Source organism: Eleginops maclovinus, chromosome 9 (assembly GCF_036324505.1).
Source record: "Eleginops maclovinus isolate JMC-PN-2008 ecotype Puerto Natales chromosome 9, JC_Emac_rtc_rv5, whole genome shotgun sequence".
Taxonomy (NCBI): Eukaryota; Metazoa; Chordata; class Actinopteri; order Perciformes; family Eleginopidae; genus Eleginops; species Eleginops maclovinus.
In genome coordinates, this window is record NC_086357.1 from 5,235,667 (window position 1) to 5,258,093 (window position 22,427).

General features: G+C 39.8%; 1 protein-coding gene across 3 annotated transcripts in view; it reads right to left on the reverse strand.

Annotated features, from left to right (window-relative positions):
• The window catches only part of tbl1xr1a (TBL1X/Y related 1a), a 40,871-nt gene that overhangs the window by 14,409 nt on the left and 4,035 nt on the right, over positions 1-22,427 (reverse strand). For 2 of the 3 annotated variants that reach the window (XM_063891505.1, XM_063891507.1), the window contains exon 2: positions 11,827-11,892. The exons of the other annotated variant lie outside the window; for it this stretch is intronic. The gene's annotated coding sequence lies outside the window, so the exon portion shown is untranslated. The remainder of the gene's footprint in view (positions 1-11,826; positions 11,893-22,427) is intronic. 3 annotated transcript variants of the gene reach the window in all.

Consider the following 22,427-nt stretch of genomic DNA (forward strand, 5'->3'; position numbering starts at 1 on the left):
TTATTAAATCATAAACAGCTGTCCGGCTGCTTTCAATTTCAGTTTAACTGTTCCTTACGACAAACACTGTTCACTTTAAAGACGTGCCTCGATTTAGTAACCGTGTTTATGACAAGCACCAATGAAAATACCTCCGCAGGATGTAAAATTAACTGTCTCAGAATTTGTTCCGGATGCAGATACTCGCCACTGAAAATTACAAAACTACTATTATTGCAGCAGCTGGAGGGAGAGACCTTATTAACCACAATAACCTGATCTAAACTGTATAGTTTACTATCACTGTTTAAGGAAAAAACTGGCCAAAAAGTCATTGTTGGCTAATGGAAGGATTGCTTTGTCAATACATTTTTAACAAAAAAGAAAATCCTAAGAAGACAAAACAAGGTGCAAGCTCACATTCTCCCACAGACCGCCGACCTCTAGGTATGTATCTACCTAACAGGGGTGTCAGATAACCGGCTCTAAGGAAGACAAGATCAATACGCGGCAGTACAACGTGCCTGTAGCTTATTACGGGCATAAATCAACCCATAAATGTATTGTTATTCTAAGCAAATGAAGACACACTACACTGACATGCAACTTTTAGGCTCATTGATTTACAGCCACAGCTGCCGGATGCACAGTAGTGAGTGAAACAGCGTGCATTGTAAACTACCAACATGCTTTCTTCTGAGTACTACGGGGTTTTATATCTTGTTTCAGGTTCATAAGATACATGAATGTATTTATTTATGTATAAGCCATATTTTGCTGTCAAATTAAGTATGTTTGGTGTGTAAGGTCTGGCATTTAAGTATGTGATGTAAATGAAGTAACTTACGTAAAACAACTTTTTGACACACATATCCGTATGGAGTAGGGCTGAACGATTTTGTAAAATAATCTAATTGCGATTTTTTTCCTCAATATTACAATTTAATATGCGATTATTTTATCAAGGTCCTCTTCTCATGTATTTTTCAACAAACACAAGCAATAAATCAATAGTGATTACAATCGTGAACCTCGTGAGGTAGCAACAGTAGCGAGGCACGTTCTGCACAATACCTGACGTTGCAGCATCTTCCTTTTTAAAGCCAAAATAATTCCACACAACTGACGAGCCGCCCCTCTTTGGTACCAAACTTCCAGCCGTGCACTCTTCTGACGAGCCTGAGGCCATTGTGCAACAGGTTCAAGCGCAGCGTTGACTTCTTTCCCTGCCTGCTCTGCTTTGCTCGGCTCGCTCGCAAGTCAAATCGCAGCCTTTGCGGTTGGAAAATCTCGTTTTGTCATATCGCGATATTATCCCAAATGCAATTAATCGTTCAGCCCTAGTATGGATGTTAAAGAGGACACATTGTACTTATTTTCAGGTTCATATTTGTATTTTGTGCTTCTAATGTGACATGTCTCCATGCTTTAATGTTCAAAAAGCTCTTTATTTCTCTCAACCTGCCTGTGCTGCAGCACCTCTTTTCACCCTCTGTCTGAAACCAGAGCACGGTCTGCTCTGATTGGTTAGCTGGTCGGCTCTGTTGTGATCGGTCAACTGCTTAGAGATGTGTGGGAAATGTCCCACCCCTTAGTATAACACGTACGATGTGTTGTGGCGCTAGACAATATATGTTACAGAAGTTTTTTTTTAAAAGGACTCAATTGGAGGCGTTTCAGGTGGAGGGGGAGAGAGAGAGTGTGTGAGAGAAACTCTAAACTAAAAAACAGTGATAAGATTACACGTGACATTGCCTTGCAAAAAAATAAGAAAATGTTCTTGTATTTAGAAAAATACTAATAAAGGCTGAATCTAACACATTGGTGAAGGAAATGTCCTATAATAAATTGTATTGATTTGTTTATGTGTTCAGACTACATATAGGCTTTAGAGAATTGAAGAAATTATATAATCGACCAAGTTAAACTAAGACGGGAGTCTGAGTAAAATCCTGCTGTTGTGTTTGCCTGAAACCTGCAGACTGTTGAGTCATAGATCAGAGCCCCTCTACTTGGATCCCATCTGACAGCAGCAGTGCCCTGGAGGACCAGCGCTGTGTAAACAGTGAGCTGCAGTTCCCTCCTCCACCATCCCACTGCAGTGGCGCTGTGGAGCCACCATCTGCAGCGAGAGCCTCTGTGTTTACAGAGGGGGGATGGGAGAGGAGAAGGGAATCTCTGTCTGCATTTCTTCCCTCTCTTTCTCTCCCCTTGTGACTGCTGCCGGTGGCAAACTGGCCTTTACAGTAAATCTAAAAATCAGCTCAACCAGAAAGAAAAGGAGACAGAGGCATACAAAAACTAAACATATGCTTAAAATATCCTGTATTATTGTGACCATTGAATTCCTAATGAGAGAGGGGGGTGCTATCCCTCACAATACGAAATCAATATCACTAAGTAGATCATCTTTGCTGGGTAATCAGCTGGCCTACATAATTCATTAACCCAAACACCGGCTAATGAAACGTCCAATCAAAGGCTTCATCTCACTCAAAGAGGTGTGAGGAAAATATTACACCTCATCAATATGCGGCAATGCGCTACCTGCTGTCGCAACACATTCCACTTTGTATCAATCAAGGGTTCCTCTTAGCAACTCATTAATGACATGCACCACTGATATGAACACATTAAGGGAGGGGACAAGGAGCGCTTGATTTAACTGCCTGTACATGCCTTATGTACACCAAATGTAGGTTTATTAGGAACACAGAATACAAAATATCATACTGTATTTATCTGCTTAGCCTTCTCATGGACACAATTCTGCAATACAATGCTTATGACACTAGAAGAGTCGGAGGATGAAACCCTCTTTATTAGTCACATACATGCACACAGCAGAGCACACACAGTGAAATTGGTCCTCTGCATTTAACCCATCCTAGTACTAGGAGCATGCAGCTATCGTGCAGTGCCCGGGGACACTATCATGTGAGCTATAAGTTATTGTATTTTATGACACTAATTGTTTATATTTATGGTATTATGTGTATGGCCATTTTTTAAAATGAATATAATATATGTATGCACAACACTGAAGAACACTTCATTGTTGAAGAACACTTCATTGTTGTAATGTTACAGACATATGTGTTAAATGGCAACCGGGAAAATAAAACCCTATAATAAACCCTGAAGAGGAAACTGCCACACAGTGCTGCGTCTCACTGCACCATGTGTGTTCTGTGTGTGTGTGCGTGTGTGTGTGTGTGTGTGTGTGTGTGTGTGTGTGTGTGTGTGTGTGTTGTGTGTGTGTGTGTGTTCTTGTGTGTGTGTGTGTGTCCCCTCTCTGTGATAAAAATATCCTCCGTGTTGGTTTCATGTTCTTTGAAGCTTGTGCTGCATCAATACATAAGGAAGACCCAAGCTGTGGCTGCTGCTGCTCTCATTCTACTTCGCAGGTGGAGAAATGGGGCTCATTCCTATTTAAAGAATCCGTCTGAGACCGGATGGTGAGCATGTTCTCAGAAAAGAAATTCAGGCATAGGGGGGTGGGATGATTTAAGGCAATATTTTTCGCAGTCTCTTACATTAAAACACATCCAACAGTCCTGGATTAAGTCACACATAGAAACTGTTGCTGTACCTGGCAAAATACGACAAAAATGTGAATAGAAAATAGATATGGTTAACTGTAAGATCGCAGCAACCCAGAGCTGTGGGTATACATTTAAAAAAAGTACTGCAAATGTGCAAAACTTGTACTATGAAAATATACATGTGGTGACAGCCCATCACTCCTTAAAGAAGGTGGTGTGTTTGATGTTGATGTCACAGGGGGGCTCCCGTAGTCTCCTTGCTATACTATACTTACTATAAAGCCTTTAGTGTCTCTAAAGGGAGCTGTGTGCAGTCTGAGAAATGTCCTCAAGAGGTGCCACTCGAGTCAGGCTTGATAAGTCTTTGTTACATTTCTGATTGTGTACTTTTGTTGGTGTGGCAGAAGACCATTTGATAAAAGCAGTTTAACTCTTATGCCGCTTTTCCACCAACCTGGAGCCGGAGCTGGAGCCGATAAAGATCTGTTTTCTTTTTAGCGACCGCACACTTATAAAAAACACACTTTATAAAGTCAGGCAGCACTAACCAGGCTCAGTGTGATGCTGTTTATTAAACCTTACTGTAATCACCATCCGTTCACTGTTATTGATCATTGGGAACAGCAGGCAGACGTTCTCCTGTTGTTTTGTATTATTACAGCTATCGGATGGAATCAATACATGGGCTACACAGGTTGCCATCAGAAAAACAATCCTAACGAAAACTACGCCGGTAAAATATGCTTGTAGAAAACAGCTTATGCAACAACAGGATAGCAGAGTAGTCAAGATAGTCAGAGTAGCCTCGCTTGCTATGCTAACATCACCTGTCCAATGCCAGAGACACTTTCATAACAGCGTTGTGATGCCAAACAGCGTCACTTCAGACGGAAACGCATTCACTTATGGGGAAGGGGGGTATGCATCAGCTGCTCGTGCGACAGTCAGACAGTGAATATGAATCAGTCATAAGAGGCACGTAAACGGTTACGTCATGACGCAAACGATGAGGCAATGACGCAGCTCCACTTGAGCTCCAATCGGCCTCTGAGCGGTGGAAACACAAGGGGTGCTACAGGACAGAACCAGAAAAGCGCCAGAACAGCAAAAGATTGGATCTTGAACCGGATCCGGTTTGGTGGAAAAGGAGCATTAGCAATCTGGTTGTTAGCTAGCACTTCTTTTGTTACTTTCAAAGTGAGGAAATGTTTTGCTTCTTACTCGTACATACATACATTAATATTAAGTTGTTTAAGTTTAACAATCTTGGAACATAGCAAGACTTTTGCTGTTGTGCACCAGTCATTGTTTTCTGTCTGTAACACAAGACTGGAACAGAGATTAGAGAGGACGTATGAGACAGATTGTTTTATGTATCATGATTGCATTTTGGCCTATGTGTTTTGCCTCTTTTGCCCTCCACAAGGATTAATGTCTGTACCAGCATTCCACAAACACATGCACAAACATGACTGGTGATAATACTCAGACCAGAAACAGTAACCAAAACCTTTCTGATGCCTAAATCCTTTCCAACATATTCTGCATTCATAAACAGATATCTGTATTGAATTACGTATTAAGCTTTGTTGCTGAACTGTAAACCCCATTACATTTTATTTTATTCCACAGTGAAGTTGTGTGAGGTGCAGTGACAAGGGAATTGTGTCTCCCCTCCCCCTCTCCATGGTTACTGCTCTCTTAGAGAGATTGCATTGGCAGGCGTAGCTCTGCCTCACATGGCCTGTGTTGGGTCAGTGAGGCTAGCTGTCTGTCAGTGACAGATGGTAGCATGTAGGCAGAGCCAGCTAGCTCCGCTTGACGAGCAGCTAAACCTGCTGTAGGCAGCGCGTGTGCATCTGAAGACAGCAGGTCAGTGAGGGACGCTCCATCAGCAGTGGTTATCTCACTGCGAGCAGACATCCCCCCAATCAGAAGTCCAATCACTTAAAGAATCTCTTTACAAGGTGAAGTCTGGTGCATGATCAGGAACAAGACATGGTTACTGGTTGCTTTGTAATTCACATAGTGGGGCTGGATATGACTCTGAATACAGCCCAGCAGATCCAGGTGGAGCTGTTTTACCAGGTTAAATCATTATGGTACAGGGGGAACACTTGGTGACATCAAGATGTTTGATAACTGGATCGTGTTTCCATGGTCGAAAGGCAGATTCAATGCTGTCAAAAAGACCCAAAAGAACTGCCTCACTGCAATTAGATTCTACCTGACATTTCCCTATACGGCGTCTGTGAGCTTTAGGTATATTATTGCAAAATGGTAGGCAATGGGGTAACATGTTGGTATTGCAGGTGGTCTGGTTTCTGTTAGACCAATCAGGTTTGAGCGCATTGCCTGTAATGTAATCACGAAACTAGCAATTATAATAATGAACGGTTTAAATCGCTGATTGATTCTAAAACATATAAATGGTTCTCTCAAATGGAAACTACAGCGAGGTTAACTCATGCCATCAACATATTTATTGAAAAGGGAGCCTCTGCGGACAAAACAGTTAGCTTCAGCATGGACGTAATGACATTAGCAGCCTAAGAATCAGTTGACAGACAACAAGGTCATTATCCTTCATGACACTTATCCTAATATGTCCGACTTGACATGTTTCAGGTAGTCTTTGACTGATATACAAGAGCAACATCTCACATCACCAAACAGAAGCTAATGAATTGATTCCGCAGAAAGTCTTTACTCTTTGATGACGTCCCAGATTAGTTCTTGTTTTCAGTTATTGAGAGTGGTTTTATTGTAGTAAGCTTGTAATCCACATAGCCTCTAAGAACCCGATGAGTTTCTATTTCCAGTAACAGACGGTGTAAGCACAGGGAGGGCCACAGACAGGTTGAGCCGATTTATTGACAGCTGGACGTATTAGGTGACTTCATGAGCGAGGCTGGAGACTGGGGTTAGAATAGGATGCGGTTTACTCCATCACCTGTACAGCACACGACTTCCAGAAAGAGGAGAAGACACATTGCTTACTTAAATCAGTGTTTGTATAAAAACAAAGTCATGTACAAGAACTGTCAAATGACTGCTTGATAAAACAGAGCTCCGTTGGTGCATGTGGGGGGTGTACAGAAAGAGAAACTGAAGCTGCAGTCCCATGATCAGCTCTTCCTGATGAACAATAATATCCAACAAAAAGACGACCACATTAAGAAGACAAGTTTTACGTCTTAGTATTAAGCTATGGTGATCCACACAACTTTATAAAGTTGTCTAGAACGGGGGATGGGGACTATTCACAGGGTTATCAAGGTAGCTGGCGAGTTAACTGTTAATTTCATAGTGTACTAGAAAAACGCTAGCCTTAGTTAGTCTTTATATATCTCAATCTTATCTGTGCCATTTACCCTGTTTTTGGGCTGGGCAATCATAATTGTAATATGTCATATTGGTTACTTTACCCGGTTTTAAAAGCTGCATTACAATAAAGTAATGTCATTTTATGAACTCACAAGGCTGTTTCTCACACACAGCCTTCATAACCTGATACTGACGATTTATTACGCAGTTAATTCAAGAAATGCATTTAAAAGTCTGACAAAAAGTGTTTGCCATATTTCAGATGGTAGGAGATTGAGTGCAGGGCACTGATAACTTTCCAATGTGCAAAATGATGCATCTTTAATAGAAATGCAGATAAATGAAAATGGAACGATAGCAAATGTAAACTCACGCTGTGTCACCCATGTGTGCTCTGTATTTAAATAGCTTCATTTCATTCCTCTGATTTTTCAGCTCTGAGGGACTAAACACGCTCCGAGCATCAGGGTTAAGCAGGGACAAATATTACGGTTCTTTTGGACACACTAGAGAAATGTCTAAAATATTTCTGGTGTGTTTTCTGAATGGGGGCACTATCTGGAAGAGGAGCAGCGTACAAGCTGAAGTGAATCAAAACTGTGGGCTGAATCATTTTAGAACTTCTTTCTTCTCTATTTTTCACACATCAACAGGAATAAAACACAAAAAGATATCCTAAAATCAAGCAATATGTTTCTAAAGATGCATTTCAACATAAATGTGATCCCTGCACACTCTTTTGTAAAACCAGCAAGAAAGTGTAGTCATTTGTGTCATTCTGTCTCGCTCCCAAGGTCATGAAAATCATTTTACATGTGCAAGATAATAGAATGAGTCAGTGTGAGTTGTTTTGGGGGAGAAAGGTTTCTGCAGGGCACAAACAAACCGGTGTGTTGTTTATCTTTAACTCCTACCCTAAAGATCACTGATTTAAATTCCGTTTGAAGATACTGCAATAAAAAAAAGCAAGCACAAAACATTTAGGATAAAATCACACGGCAACAGACCAAAATGCTCCTGTGACATCACGTGTTCATTTTTGTTTATCTGTGTGTTAAAGATTATTATCACAGAAGATAATTTATTCCTGTAAGACCAGAATTCTTTGGAATTGTATCAGGATTGTACAATGAATTATTCAAAATACCATACTGAATAATGTATTGTGACTGCAATCAAGCCTTCAAATCCTGATTCCACATACTCACAAAAGTGAGTACACCCCTCACATTTTTGTAAATATGTTATTATATCTTTTCATGGGACAACACTGAAGATATGACACTTTGATACAATGTAGAGTAGTCAGTGTACAGCTTGTACAGCAGTGTACATTTGCTGTGCCCTAAAAATAATTCAACACACAGCCATTAATGTCTAAACTGCTGGCAACAAAAGTGAGTACACCCCTAAGAGAAAATGGCCAAATTGTGCCCAAAGTGTCAATATTTTGTGTGGCCACCATTATTTTAACTGCCTTAACTCTCCTGGGCATAGAGTTCACTAGATCTTCACAGGTTGCCACTGGAATCCTCTTCCACTCCTCCATGACGAGATCACGGAGCTGGTGGATGTTAGAGACCTTGCGCCCCTCCACCTTCCGTTTGAGGATGCCCCACAGATGCTCAATAGGGTTTAGGTCTGGAGGCATGCTTGGCCAGTCCATCACCTTTATCCTCAGTTTCTTTAGCAAGGCAGTGGTCATCTTGGAAGGAGGGGATCATGCTCTGCTTCAGTATGTCACAGTACATGCTGGCACTCATGGTTCCCTCAATGAACTGTAGCTCCCCACAACCAGTAGCACTCATGCAGCCCCAAACCATGACACCCCCACCAGCATGCTTGACTGTAGGCAAGACACTATTGTCTTTGTACTCCTCACCTGGTCGCCGCCACACACGCTTGACACCATCTGAACCAAATCAGTTTACCTTGGTCTCATCAGACCACAGGACATGGTTCCAGTAATCCATGTCCTTAGTGTGCTTGTCTTCAGCAAACTGGTTGCGGGCTTTCTTTAGAAGATTCTTCTTTCTGGGACAGCAGCCATGCAGACCAATTTGATACAGTGTGCGGCGTATGGTCTCAGCACTGACAGACTGACCCCCCACCCCATTATCCTCTGCAGCAATGCTGGCAGCAGTCATACGTCTATGTTCAAGAGACAACCTCTGGATATGACGCTGAGTACGTGCACTCAACTTCTTTGGTGGACCATGACGAGGCCTGTTCTGAGTGGAACCTGTCGTGTTAAACCGCTGTATGGTCTTGGCCACCGTGCTGCAGCTCAGTTTCAGGGTGTTGGCAATCTTCTTATAGCCTAGGTCATCTTTATGTAGAGCAACAGTTCTTTTAGATCCTCAGAGAGTTCTTTGCCATGAGGTGCCATGTTGAACTTCCAGTGACCAGTATGAGAGCGATAACACCAAATGTAACACACCTGCTCCCCATTCACACCTGAGACCTTGTAACACTAACAAGTCACATGACACCGGGGAGGGAAAAGTGCTAATTGGGCACAATTTGGCCATTTTCACTTAGGGGTGTACTCACTTTTGTTGCCAGCAGTTTAGACATTAATGGCTGTGTGTTGAGGGCACAGCAAATGTACACAGTTATACAAGCTGTACACTGACTACTTAACATTGTATCAAAGTGTCATATCTTCAGTGTTGTCCCATGAAAAGATATAATAACATATTTACAAAAATGTGAGGGGTGTACTCACTTTTGTGTACTGTATTACCATACAAAAAGTCTTTGATACAAAAACATTTCATCATGATAGTTTATAGAAATATTTTTCAGTGACAATGAGAATAAAAGATGCTTAAATGGTCTATCCATCCAATATTGTGGATCGTATCACATTATCAGAAATATAACTGCAATTAGAAACTGAAGTAATTCTTCAGTATTAATTTCCTGCGCTTTATGCAAAAATGACTCCATTCTTGGTTTCTTTTCTGTTATGAAAGTGAGACTAGTGCGTATAGGCTATTTATGTGAAGTACACACTGGGTGAGTGAGAACAGGGCTGACTTATGAATGAATTAAACAAGCAGAGCTGAAGCCGTAGAGCGAGGAGAACAAAGCCTTCCATACGGCTGACATTAACACAGCGTGTTGCCAAAATGGGAGGGGGGGGGGACAGTGTCTGTGTCACAGAAAAACATCTTGCTTCAACCAGAGAAGCAAGTGAACAATGTCACCAGAAGTCAGGCAGAAAGACCTTGGTTGTCCAAGTGTAAATAAACATGAGCATCACCATGGAGACTGGTAGCTTCTGTGGGGGCTTTCCTGCATTGTACATTGTGAACTGCTGTGCAGAGTTCACAGGAAGTCTGTTGGATCCTTTAACAGTTGAAAACAGGAAGTGTGCGCTGCTCTTCTAATGAGAATCAAACTGAGGCTTTCAAACTTTCTCGCAATCACGGACGGGTACAAAAGCAAAAAAGAAATACAGGGTTACAGGAAGCAACAGGGTTAATGGGAAATTTGGTCCGAATGGCCCCAACAATGACACTTTGTGTGATAGAGACTTTAACCTTGATCTGACCCGACTACACAGTGCATTCTATCAATTAGCCAGGTGCAGCCTACGTACTGGGACCAACCGTTGCTAGCAGCTAACAGGGAATGAATGTGTCTGACTAGAGTAGCAGTGGCAAACCATGTCACTGTTTACTTTCTTGTGTATAACACACATAACATGCACAACACATTCATTTTCATTGCAATCACAATGTCAACTTGTTTGAGGAACAACATGGCAAAATCCTGCCAGCAACAGAAAAAGCAGAGCTAGGTATATTTTAATACCTGCTCAGTTATCGCAAATAATGCCAGCATTGCAATATTTAACCTGATTGTACATGTATCTCTTAAAACAAACCACACCAACGCTGAAACAACAACTTTACCAACTCAACCATCAGTAGGGATCAGACCAAATCAACCACAGGTTTGAAAGCCTTTAGACAACAACGTGTTTCTTTCCGTCTTCTGTTGTTGGTAAAACATCGGTACTGAAATGCATTATATGTGGAGATGTTCAACATCCTGAGATCCTGTGCATTTTTGTTGAATATCCAACATGACATCATGTCTCAAATGCTAAATATGTATTGTATAGGGTTTTAATTGCTTTATACAGGGTTTAAGCCAAAAGGAAACCTAGTATGTATAAGCCATTAACTGCCCAGTACCTCAAAGAAGCACCTCACAAATAACATGACAAAAGCGATTCAAAACTCAACTGAAAACTAAATGGATAGAGATAGATTTATCTGTATCTCTGATAGAAGTGTGGACAATTGAAAACACAGCCGTAGAAAATGTAAACTCAGGCTTTGTCACTCATTTCTTTTCTCTATTTAAATAGCTCACTTTCTGCATATTCATTCCTCTGATTCTTCAGCTCGGAGGGACTAAAGATGCTCTGAGCATCAGGGTTAAGCAGGGACAAATGTTACACTTTCTTTTGTACACACTAGAGAAATGTCTAAAATATTTGTGATGTGTTTTCCGAATGGGGGCACAATCTGGAAGAGGAGCAGCGTACAAGCTGAAGTGAATCAATACTGTGGGCTGAATCATTTTAGAACAAAGACTTCTTTCTTCTTTCCACAGAACAACATGCATATGAAACAAAAGCAACATGTTTCTAAAGATTCTGCAACTTTATAAGTAAGGTGTGACAAAGGGACAATGAAGCACCTCACAAATAACATAAAAGCTATTTCAAATGTTAATGTGATCTATATAGATTCAAGTATCAGAATTGTTTCGTAAAAGGGAGATGTTAATTTTACCAAGAGCAAACAACAACTTTAGAAATACAAAGATCAAATCATATCAGTTAAAAACTACAGACATCATTTGGAAATGAACGTCATTTGTGTTGTCAGGGCTTAGAAAATAAACCTCTGGTGTGAATAGGCAGGTGAAAGTATGTGACAGAGGGATCACTCACCACAGTAGCAGGTCTGTATGCCCCACCAGTATGTTCAGTCAGGGCCTTGTACCATGGGCTCAGAACCTGCAGCAACAACAGAGTGGACGGTTAGAGGATTTATCAACTATTTTTGATAAACTTGTGGGAAATCTCCTGCATAATATCCGAGGTCATGTTTCAAAAACAACTATCATGTACCCAAATCTAATCTAAAACACATTTTCCAGGTTTCTGAGCAATGTGACTGTACAAGAGGAGTAAATTAAAAGAATATTCAAAACTTAAAAACGTAAAGCTTTCTCCTGATCTCCAAATGTAAGTGGGTGCTATGGAGCATCACCGTACACCTTTGCAAGAAAGTTAATCAATTGAGAAAATATTTGTATGAATAAAACATATACAAAGCGTGGCAGATCCCTATTGACCCTCTCATACCATTTCATTCATTCAGAGTTTTTGATGATAATGTGTTAATAAGAGGTAACAATATTGCAGCTAAAGGCATGGAAGAATAGGGCTCTGATAGTGGAATCAGACGGAAACAATGATGGTTGTCTTAAAATAAGCTTTGGAAAAGAGGAAGAAAGATGCTTTATTGTGAGACACGCGAAACAGGCTGATTTTAATGCATTTGTCACTTGCTTAGGTGACTTAAGGGCTTATCAAAATCATCAAAATGTAACGTAATCCCCATGCAGCGCCAGCCAGCAGCACATGGGGACTGAATGGTCTAACCATGTGACTGACACTCATTGAGAAACGTGAACAATGGTTCACCTCTTCAGTGTGAGGACAGAGGGAGACCACAGCAAACTATTAAACCATGATCACTGTGGACATTCACAGCAGATGTCCTTGTGTAATGTAGAGCAATACGCTGCAAAAACCTTGCAATCAACACTTTGTGAAGCCTACAATGTCCTATTTTTGGTGATCAATTATGTGGTGATTATTAAGGCTGCAGACTGAGGCGGCGTTACAGTGGTGATTGCATAACGCTGAGAAGAGCTATTTCCTGACTTTGATTCCTTTTACTCGTCCTTTCGGCTGCTTTTTTCCTCTCTAGCAGCCTTAGTGCACAGATAATGTTCCCACAAAGAGAGCAGGAGTAGTTGGGTGTGGCCAGAGAAGTGCTCGAGTGTTTAGGGTTGCCGAGGGCTTGCTGGAGAACACGTCAGTGGCATGACAGGAATGAGGCTTGTAAGCAGGTAGTTATCCTAAATCGGACATGAAATATGAAACACGCGTTTCGTTTATCTGCCTTCATAAGTAACTACTTTAACAGGGAAATATCTGATATAATATTATATACAGCACCACTCAGGGGGGGAGCTGAGAGTGGGCATGCCACACAAGTATTTATTCATTACATGCAATGAGGTTATTAAATATAGGCTAATGTGCAACCTATGCCCAACTGCTTCTGCTACATAGAAAGCTCAACGTGAAACATTGATGCACTGCAGCTCTTTAGGAACGCACAGAATAACTAACTAGGTAGATAAAGTGGTCCTGTGGTGACGAAATGTTATAGGCTGGCCAGGGAGTTAAGAGTCGCAGAGGCCCCACGACAAATAGCAATGGCAAATTTCATTACATTTCAAAATCACTTAACAATCTAGCTAATTTGGCTAAGGTTAGGCTACAAACTACATCACAGTTTAATGGCTGCGCATCAAGATCGCTAAGCTAAAGGCGGCTAATGTTTGGCGTGATGACGTTTAAGAGCCTGATTTAGTTAGTTAGCTTCTGACATTCACAAGTGAAGTATTATATGTCGTAGAACAAAACGTGGAATGTCTTTAACTTGTTAAAACCACAACTTATTTTACACTTCTAAATGTTCAAAAAGTTGTTGAAATTGAGACGAGGGGATTGGAAGTGCTGTGGTTGTAGGACTTAATCCTGCACCACTCTATGAAGAGGCTCCAGAAGTAAATGAAATCCTTTGATTTAGAGATTAGAGGACAGGAACACCAGCCAGATTCATTTTAACCAAGCACGGCTCATGTATGTATCGACATTGGAATAGTTTTAACAAGAACAATTCTCAATTGTGCGATACCCAGAGCACAATGTTTTATAATCAGAAAAGGTTCAGAAATGACCTCAGCTGTATCCTTTGCCCGAGTCAATACAGATCCATTTAAAATATATTGATAAGCTCACACACTGACACTAGAGATCAGTCTATATTTATCTTGGCTGTATAAGTCAATATTGAGGTATCATTTCAGATTCAGAAGGTCAACTCCAATATTATTTTGAGGACTTGTAATGTACCCGATATACTGGTCGGCAGAGAGATGTTGAGTATACGCCCAAAATATTGATCAACAAGTTTATGTAGCTGTAAAATATTGTAAATGCTGTTGTTTCCTTCTGATGCTGAAAGGTTGCGCACATGTAAGGGATGCAACAATTTAAAATCAACGATGGAATGAGAAAACAATCATACCTTATGATACGTCTTGAAATTTGCATTGCACGTTGCAATAGTCAGATTATAGTTGGTTACTTTTCATGAGCTCATAACTGATGTGTTAAATGGGCATATAGTCTCATATCCTTTGCGAACTTGTAGCGTGCTGGAGGATATTGATAAATATTGTATTGTCTAAGTAATTTATATATTATTTTTATTATTATCTTGATGAAACGTGTGTTTTTCACACCATGGCATATCAGGACTATACAACATACTGATGGTGACTACACTGCCAACTATTTACACAACTGTCACTACCACACCTATTGTAAATGTAATGGTGCACAGTGAACACAACCCAAAGCTGCTCTCAGTATTAGCAGTGGCACATTGCTTTGTGTGTTCCTGTTCTAACAGTGGCAGAACAACAACAGCAGTCTGTGGAGCTGTAGCTCTAGTGGGTAAACCCTGAGGAACTGTACTGTGTTGTGAAGCAAGTGATCACATAGGCATTGTAGGATCTTACGCGGTTTGAAAGAATAAATCCAATGTCAGATACACAATCACAAAACACCTGTAGGCGATTAAAACGTTTCTTTGAGCTGTTGCTTAGCACAATATTCTAGTTCGATCCCCGGGCCCTAGAAGTAGAAGAAGTAGAAGTGCCCTTAGGCGAGATACTAAACCCCAAGTTGCTCCACAAGGCATACCCAATGGTGTGTATGAATGTGTATCGCTCCTGATGAGCGGTTGCAGGGCTCCTCTGCCATCAGTGCACAAATGTGTGTGAATGAGTTATTGCTGACTTTTTCCATTTTTGAAACTTAATTTCCTCCGTGTCCATTGTAAAATGTGAAGGCTTAAACGGATATTGTATAGTGCCCCCCACCAATACACAAACACACCTAAGAGACACAGACAAAGCAATCATATTAACTCTGAGTAAACTGTGCAACATGAATGTGTTAGAGTGTGTTTCTTAAGGGAAAGCCTTTTTACAATTGTTGATTGGTACCATTCAGGAATATCTTGTAAATATTTTTAAAAACTTTACCAGGATATTTTCTTCCACAAAAATATTACTGTCAACATGTAATACAGACAGGCATGGTTGTCAACTTTGTAAATAAATAGTTGTATAACGTCACACTAAACTTAAAGCTTGATTTAAAAAGACTAAAACACTTAACATTAAGGCCATCAGCTCTTCTCTAGCACTGGTGCATATGGGAAAGTAACCGGACACAGCAGGGTTGCCGACAAAAAAACAAAACCACAAGTGCAAAATACAGCATCACACAACACTTTTGGTTTTCTCTTAAATTCCTGTTCTTGGAGGCGAACTGGCACCTCTCTAGGAACCATTCCACTGAACAAGGTTCTGCGGGACGAGCTTCTGCCACCCATTCCTTTTCACCCTCTCCCTTGGCATTAAAGAGGTTATTTGGCAGCCCCTTACATCTCTCCTGTCTCATATAACAGACAGTGTAATCCATGTCAGACATAACAACCAGCCTCCACTGTAACGTGACACCTTCCAGAAGACATCAAACCTCTGCTTCCTTGTGTATACGCAGAGCGTTTGGACCACAGGCCTTTAACTCAACGAAAGATTCCACATCATAAACATTGGTCATATAACTGAGTACATGTTAACACCACATCTATGATGAGCTCAGTCCTATTCTCATACAAGCTTTATCTTCTTTATCCTTTGAAGCAGTGCTCAGGCCCGGCTTTGCCTGATAATAATGCAACAAAAGCCACAGCACTGCGAGGATCCCATGACATTTAGCTTGAGTTAAATACACCTTGTCTCTCCCCGTCTCAGGACGTAGACAAGCTGCAGTGTCACCTCATCAAAGGGAGAAGCCCTGTCGAGTAAATACTAAATCAAAGTCACAGGGAGCCTGTTAGTGGCTGAGATAGCCTCTGGGACATTATGGGCTTTAGCTCTTTCATTTGCAGTAATGCTGAAGCATGTAAGCTGGCAACCTTCGGATGTGGTTTTCGTAATTAGCTCATTGGTATATTTTTTACATCAGCGGTACATGGGTTGGTAGGAGCCCATGCTCCCGGATAAAGTTTGAGTCGCATAATGAAAAATGTAAGGAATGGATCATGCGAGTGTGTTTATATGATGTAATGTAAGCTACAAAGGTTAGCATGCCTGGCTAATTAGATTCTATTTTAAATAGTAACCTATTGCTTCTTACAAAACCACAGAATCATTATGCGTTAACTACATTATTTTTTGGAGATATTATTTGCAATAGTTTTTTATATAATAATAAAAAAAACATTCCACTGTGTGGAGGCTGGCCCTAGATGCTACTATTTTTGAGTTTACTGCTAACATGATGTTGAAACCACCATTAGGGAACTACAACTACTCTGCAACAATGTAAATGTCCCTTATCATACTCTTTCAACCATATAGTATAGGTCTCAGATAGTACAGGCCTGAAATGTCAAACAGATAATAATACTCTGTTATTACGTTACTTGTTAATTGTTAATTTCATACACTCATTTCTGTTGAAACATTTGACATGCTGACTCTAGTGGGGATTGAACCTGTGCTCCCCTGATCTAACTAACAACGCACTAGTCCTCTGCGCCAAAGCCCCCCTGTGGAAATGAAGTTGTCCACGCCCCTCCACAGAAAATAAAAGGTGCTTGTAGAGGGATATCAGGTGATGAGGTAGGCGAGTTATTGGCTAATGGTTGCATAACTCTTTTAAAAACATTGGGACGTCACAAAGTGGCCTAATTCTGATCAGCTCATTTTCAGACAGGTTACTATATACAGTAAATGGATCAGGACAAAAACAGAGACAAAAGTCATTTTTCCTGAATCCTTCCGAATCTCTTAACACAGAGGGGACACATATAAACGTATAAAGACATGAAAAATAGGCTTTTGCATAAAAGGAGAGCTTCAAGAAAACACATGTATTCGGCTTTAGTCTAGGTGTTTATGGATATTACTAATGTAGCCATGTAGTCCGGAGACCTTTTTACATTTGCGTTACATTATTAGAAATCAGAAGTACAATTTGAACAATTTCTACCAGCAAAAAATGTCATCCACCCGAAAATGAAGTTATAGCTGATGAATAAATCTAATAATACGAAGCCAATTTTCTTGTGTTGAATTCTTTGACATGTCTGATTTGCCATATAAAGTCAATAGGTTTGATTGATATTTCATTATTACCTTACATAAGATAAAAGGAACTAAAAACCACCTCATGCAATAAAAATAACATCAATAAGACTTTTCTACTATTCCTTTATTAGGCAAACAAATAATAAAAGTCTATCGTTCTATACACTAAAGGAGTTCAATAAAAGCCTCTATTGAGTATTTAGTATTTTAAAGTCAAAGCATTTCCTTTTTTCTGCAACATGCTAGCTATATGAAAGCCTAGATATTTGGCTTTTATATTATTATTTTTTATGTACTTTATGAGAAAGAATAAATGAACATCATCAGAATTGCAATAAAGATGTCCTGGTTAGGTCAAAGCTATGGAAAAATAAATCCTCCACCTTTCTCTCTATATCTTCACATACAAAATGTAAAATGATTGATTATTTTGAAATGTAAAGCAAGTAATTAACAGTTATCAGTTTTGCGTTTGCCTAATCTCAATCACTACTTATGTGTCACATAAGATCGGAAAGGTTGACGTGCTTAGCAGTATGATCAATTGAAGTTACTCATGAAGCAGAAAAATCAGCATACGGAGAATTGAGCAGGAAGAGCGGTAGCAGAGCTGCACAGATAACAGCAGGCCAGCTGTCATATCTTCAGGTATCCGTGCACCATCTCCCACCGTACCGGCAGAAGACTAATGGGAACACAAGGTTGCTTTTAGAAGCACACGCTACCAATTTCACATTACTGGTGCTTTATGCGTCAACACTGACAAAGCTTGTGTTTGAATCTGTACGAATTTCCATCCCTAGAACTAAATTGTTTATATTTTGAGCAAGAGTGGTGGCCCCTCATGACGCTGAACAATGGTAATGTTCTGGCTGAAAAGTGTTAATGCAACTTCAAAGTCCACTGATCCCACAGACACACCGTTTGACATACAATCAAATACAGTTAACTCTATTATGCCGCCAATGCAAATTCTGGTTTCATTTTAAACCATTTAATGTTTACTACAGCCCATTTCTTCCACTATTTTCTTGGGTAAGAAAATACTTTTTGCTCTTTAAATCAATGATCTTAATTCTTAAAACTCACTTACGATAATGTAATTTGCCACATTGAAAAACAGCTTTAAATTGCAACATCAGAGACAGCACTGTGTCATATTGAAATTACCATAACCTTTTTCTATAATGGGTTTTTGCATGTTTTGTATTTGTATTATGTAAATGAATTGTTTTAGTTTATGCTCAAAATGTATATTGTGGGCCTTGTAAAGAAAACATATTCTTGAATTTGTATTGATGAACTTATTTTAAACAGTACATTTCAAATCTATTTACATGTACAACTTTGGCAATACTGTATGTCGTTAAGGTCATGCTAATAAAGCTTTTTGAATTGTCATTTTAAATGTCCGCTAGACTTCCGTTGGCTCAGTCCAGCAGCATTCTCAGGTTTCAGTCACACTCAACAGCCACAATGACAATCGACTGGACAAATGGAACATGTTTGACAAAAACAGCATTGAGTCAGCAGTCGGCGGGCAGTTCAGCAGTTCAGATAAGATCTGCTGCACCCACAGAGCTCCCTGTGTTGGCGGGTCAACTGCACTGGAAGCTGCTGAATGCCCACTGTCCCCCTTTTGTCTGTTCTGGCAGCACAGGGACACCAGCTGGATTTGGGCGTTTTCATCACCAGCCAATGAGCAATATGATGCCATCCCAGGTTACTCTAAAGTTTACTGTGGGGCAATCAGAGGAACTGGGGTTATTAAGTAAATGACTACTGATAAAGATAAGGCTCAAAAGGCTCTGGTCTTTAAGGGAGTCCTGAACGAAATGAGTGGTTAGAAGGATTCCGCTGGGAGAACTAAACCCTCATTATTAAACAATTTTGAACGTTAAACATTAGGTTTAGGAACAATTCTATCCATTAAGCAAATAATGAGGAGATTGGAGAGCTGCCCCAACACAGACTGCATAAGAGCATCTGTGTAGTAACAGTGAAAGGTCAGATTATTTGTTGTATTACTGCATCATAATAATAATAATAATAATAATAATAATAATAATAATAATAATAATAATAATAATAATAATAATAGTAATAATAATAATAGTAATAGTAATAATAATAATAATAATAATAGTAATAATAATAATAATAATAATAATAATAATAATAATAATAATAATAATAATAATAATAATAATAATAATAATAATAGTAATAATAATAATAATAATAATAATAATAATAATAATAGTAATAATAATAATAATAATAATAGTAATAATAATAACCATAGTGCCAACACATTAACTTACCAACTTAACTTGTGTCTTATTTATGCCTGGTCATGGTGGATGGTTGCATTTCAAATAGAAACATTATTTTTGCTTTCATTTTAAGTTGGGAAAATGAGTACAGAGTGCATCTCATTTATTGGTAATGTTAACTTTGCTCCCCATTAGAGGCAACCGGAGCTGACTGGCCAACAGTCTTTTACCGGAAGATTTAAAAAAGGGTTCGACTTGTTGATCCCACACAGAATTTTGTAAATGTATACTGGAATGGACCATTGGATATTGCCAAAATGTGGATAATTTTTTATTTTATCTGAATTTTTCTTTTGTTTTTAACAGCCATTAATCTAAGGAATGTGAAAAACAATACCGCTTTGTTTAGTTTTTGTCATTTGCTGCTTCACAGAGCAGGGCTTCCCTATGCCTCCAAACAAACATGATCGCAAGTTTGTCATAACTGCTCAATGACGCAGGCCAAGAGTCTCACATCGCAGAAACCTAGAATGATTGATATGTCGACATGTCAGGGAGCTTAAGTCAATGTGAGATCAGGACACAGGGTGCAGGGAAACCGGGCAGGTTGCATGTTAGTCATCCAACGAAGGTACTCTACACCAACAGCTATATTTAGACCACCTTGTTTTATAGAAGGGTGGAATCTTTTATCACACAACTCTACTGAATTGACCTCAAGTGGGAACCCAACATTTCTGAAAAATATCAAGGACTTAAGCAATAAAATTCAATTGACACGGCACTGTTGTTGGTCTGAATGCATCCTAAATGTGAAACTGATTTGTATGACTTTAGCAGGCTAACAATGGGCTTTTTAGATGCTAGTACATGCAGCACAAAAATTCAATCAAGCCATAAAAAGACAAGATGAAACTCCTTCTCGTCACTGTAGAACGACTTTACAGTTAAAGAGCGGGTCATTCATGATTCAAATAAAAGCAGACAATATCACAGATTGTAATAAATCACAAGCAGTAACTCAGTTCTCATCTTTGGCCATAATCAGAACCAATACAAAATGTGATGTATTCTAATAGAGTACACTTTTTTTAGCCAATCTTATCCATAGCGACTTCCATTCAGTGGATTTATTCATGTGGGAGCAAAAATGATCAACTTCATAAAATATGCTAACCTACTTACACCAAGAGCTACATAATAGGAAATGGAGAAGGCGTGTTTTTTTAATGATATTTCAGATCTTATATCAGATGGTCAAGCATCTTTCATTTTTACAGCCAATCAAAGAGTGATTTTCCAGAGGTCGGTACAGAAGCTGGAGTACCCATAACGACCCGGGTCTCTGTGCAGCATAGGGGCTGCAGGCCTGTAAACTTCAAAGCCTTGTGGGTAAAGAGGGGGAGGGCCACTGAGCACAGACGCATTCTTCACAATGTTGAACTTGACCCCTGGGGTTGCCACACACACCATGTGACTGCTGTCAACGATGTGTGTGTGCGCTTGTGAGCACGCCTGAGTGTGTGTGCGGTACACGGATGTGTGGGCTTCTAGTTTCAGCTACTCCAAAGCTGTTGGAGCGCTTAAACCTTTAATCATTGAGCTCTAATGCTTTTTCTTGGAAAACTAAAAAAGACAGAAATATGAGGCAATCCTATATGAGTTTCATAAAGCATATTATTTCTTATTTATTTAAGAAACAAATGTATATTCAATTAATTTACTCTTTAAATACCATTATGACCCATTTCATTTCCAAACTACCTTCTGCAGAACAGAAGAACAAAGTGTTTGGGTTGTAATGGTTGACAAAAAGGCAAAACCAACAACCATCTGGTTCTAAAGTCTAATTTCTACTGTCAGCATCTGCATGACTGCATAGACCTGCGTGGCTTTAAAATGGTTGGGAAAGGGGCAACTATGCGTCACCTCGTCATTTTTTTAAACATAAACCAACCTTGCAGTAAGTACACCCCAATCATCCTTTTTTTGAATTATTGAATTGCCTTCAAATGATACGTGAATGGCTCTTTGCTCACCGCTAAGATGAGCTCAAACAGCCCTAGAGGTATCGCGTCTATGGTTACAGCCCCTACTAGCTTGCCACACTTTGCACAGCTGAAATCTGATTGGTTGTCAATCAAAAGGTCAGTGCCAACGGTTTCACTTCAGCCTAGTAGGGCGGCACCGCTCTCGCCATAGAAATACAACCGATTTACCGCCAATCATAGGAGCGCAGATGTAGGGTCTAAAAGTTGATCCAGTGGATTGGAGGCGGGGCTTAAGGAAATTGCAAGTGCATAATGCTCTATGGGCCCAGGTGTGAATGATCTGGGGATTTTTTAGGTTCATCCATGGTTGTGACTGACAAAGACATTGTTGAAGCTAAGGACGAATCAATATCTGACAGAGCTGACAGCCTCATACTGAAGCTGCTGGATTAAGTTGAAGCTCCAAACATCTCATCTCATCTTTAAACAGTTAAGTTAAAAGTTGAACTGCGGTACTGGGCTGCATTTTCATATCTCAATACAAAATAAAAACATTCACCCCTTAAGAAGTGGTACGATTTCATGGTTTGTTACGTAGGTTATAACAAGTACTGTAGCTTGTGTGTTTTAATAAATACAAACATAAAAGGTATCCTTGTAGTCTGTTAGCTGCAGCATATAAACTTGGGGATAATCGTTCCAAAGTAGCCTTCGAAATCCAAACAACAAGCATCCATTCTCACAATACATTT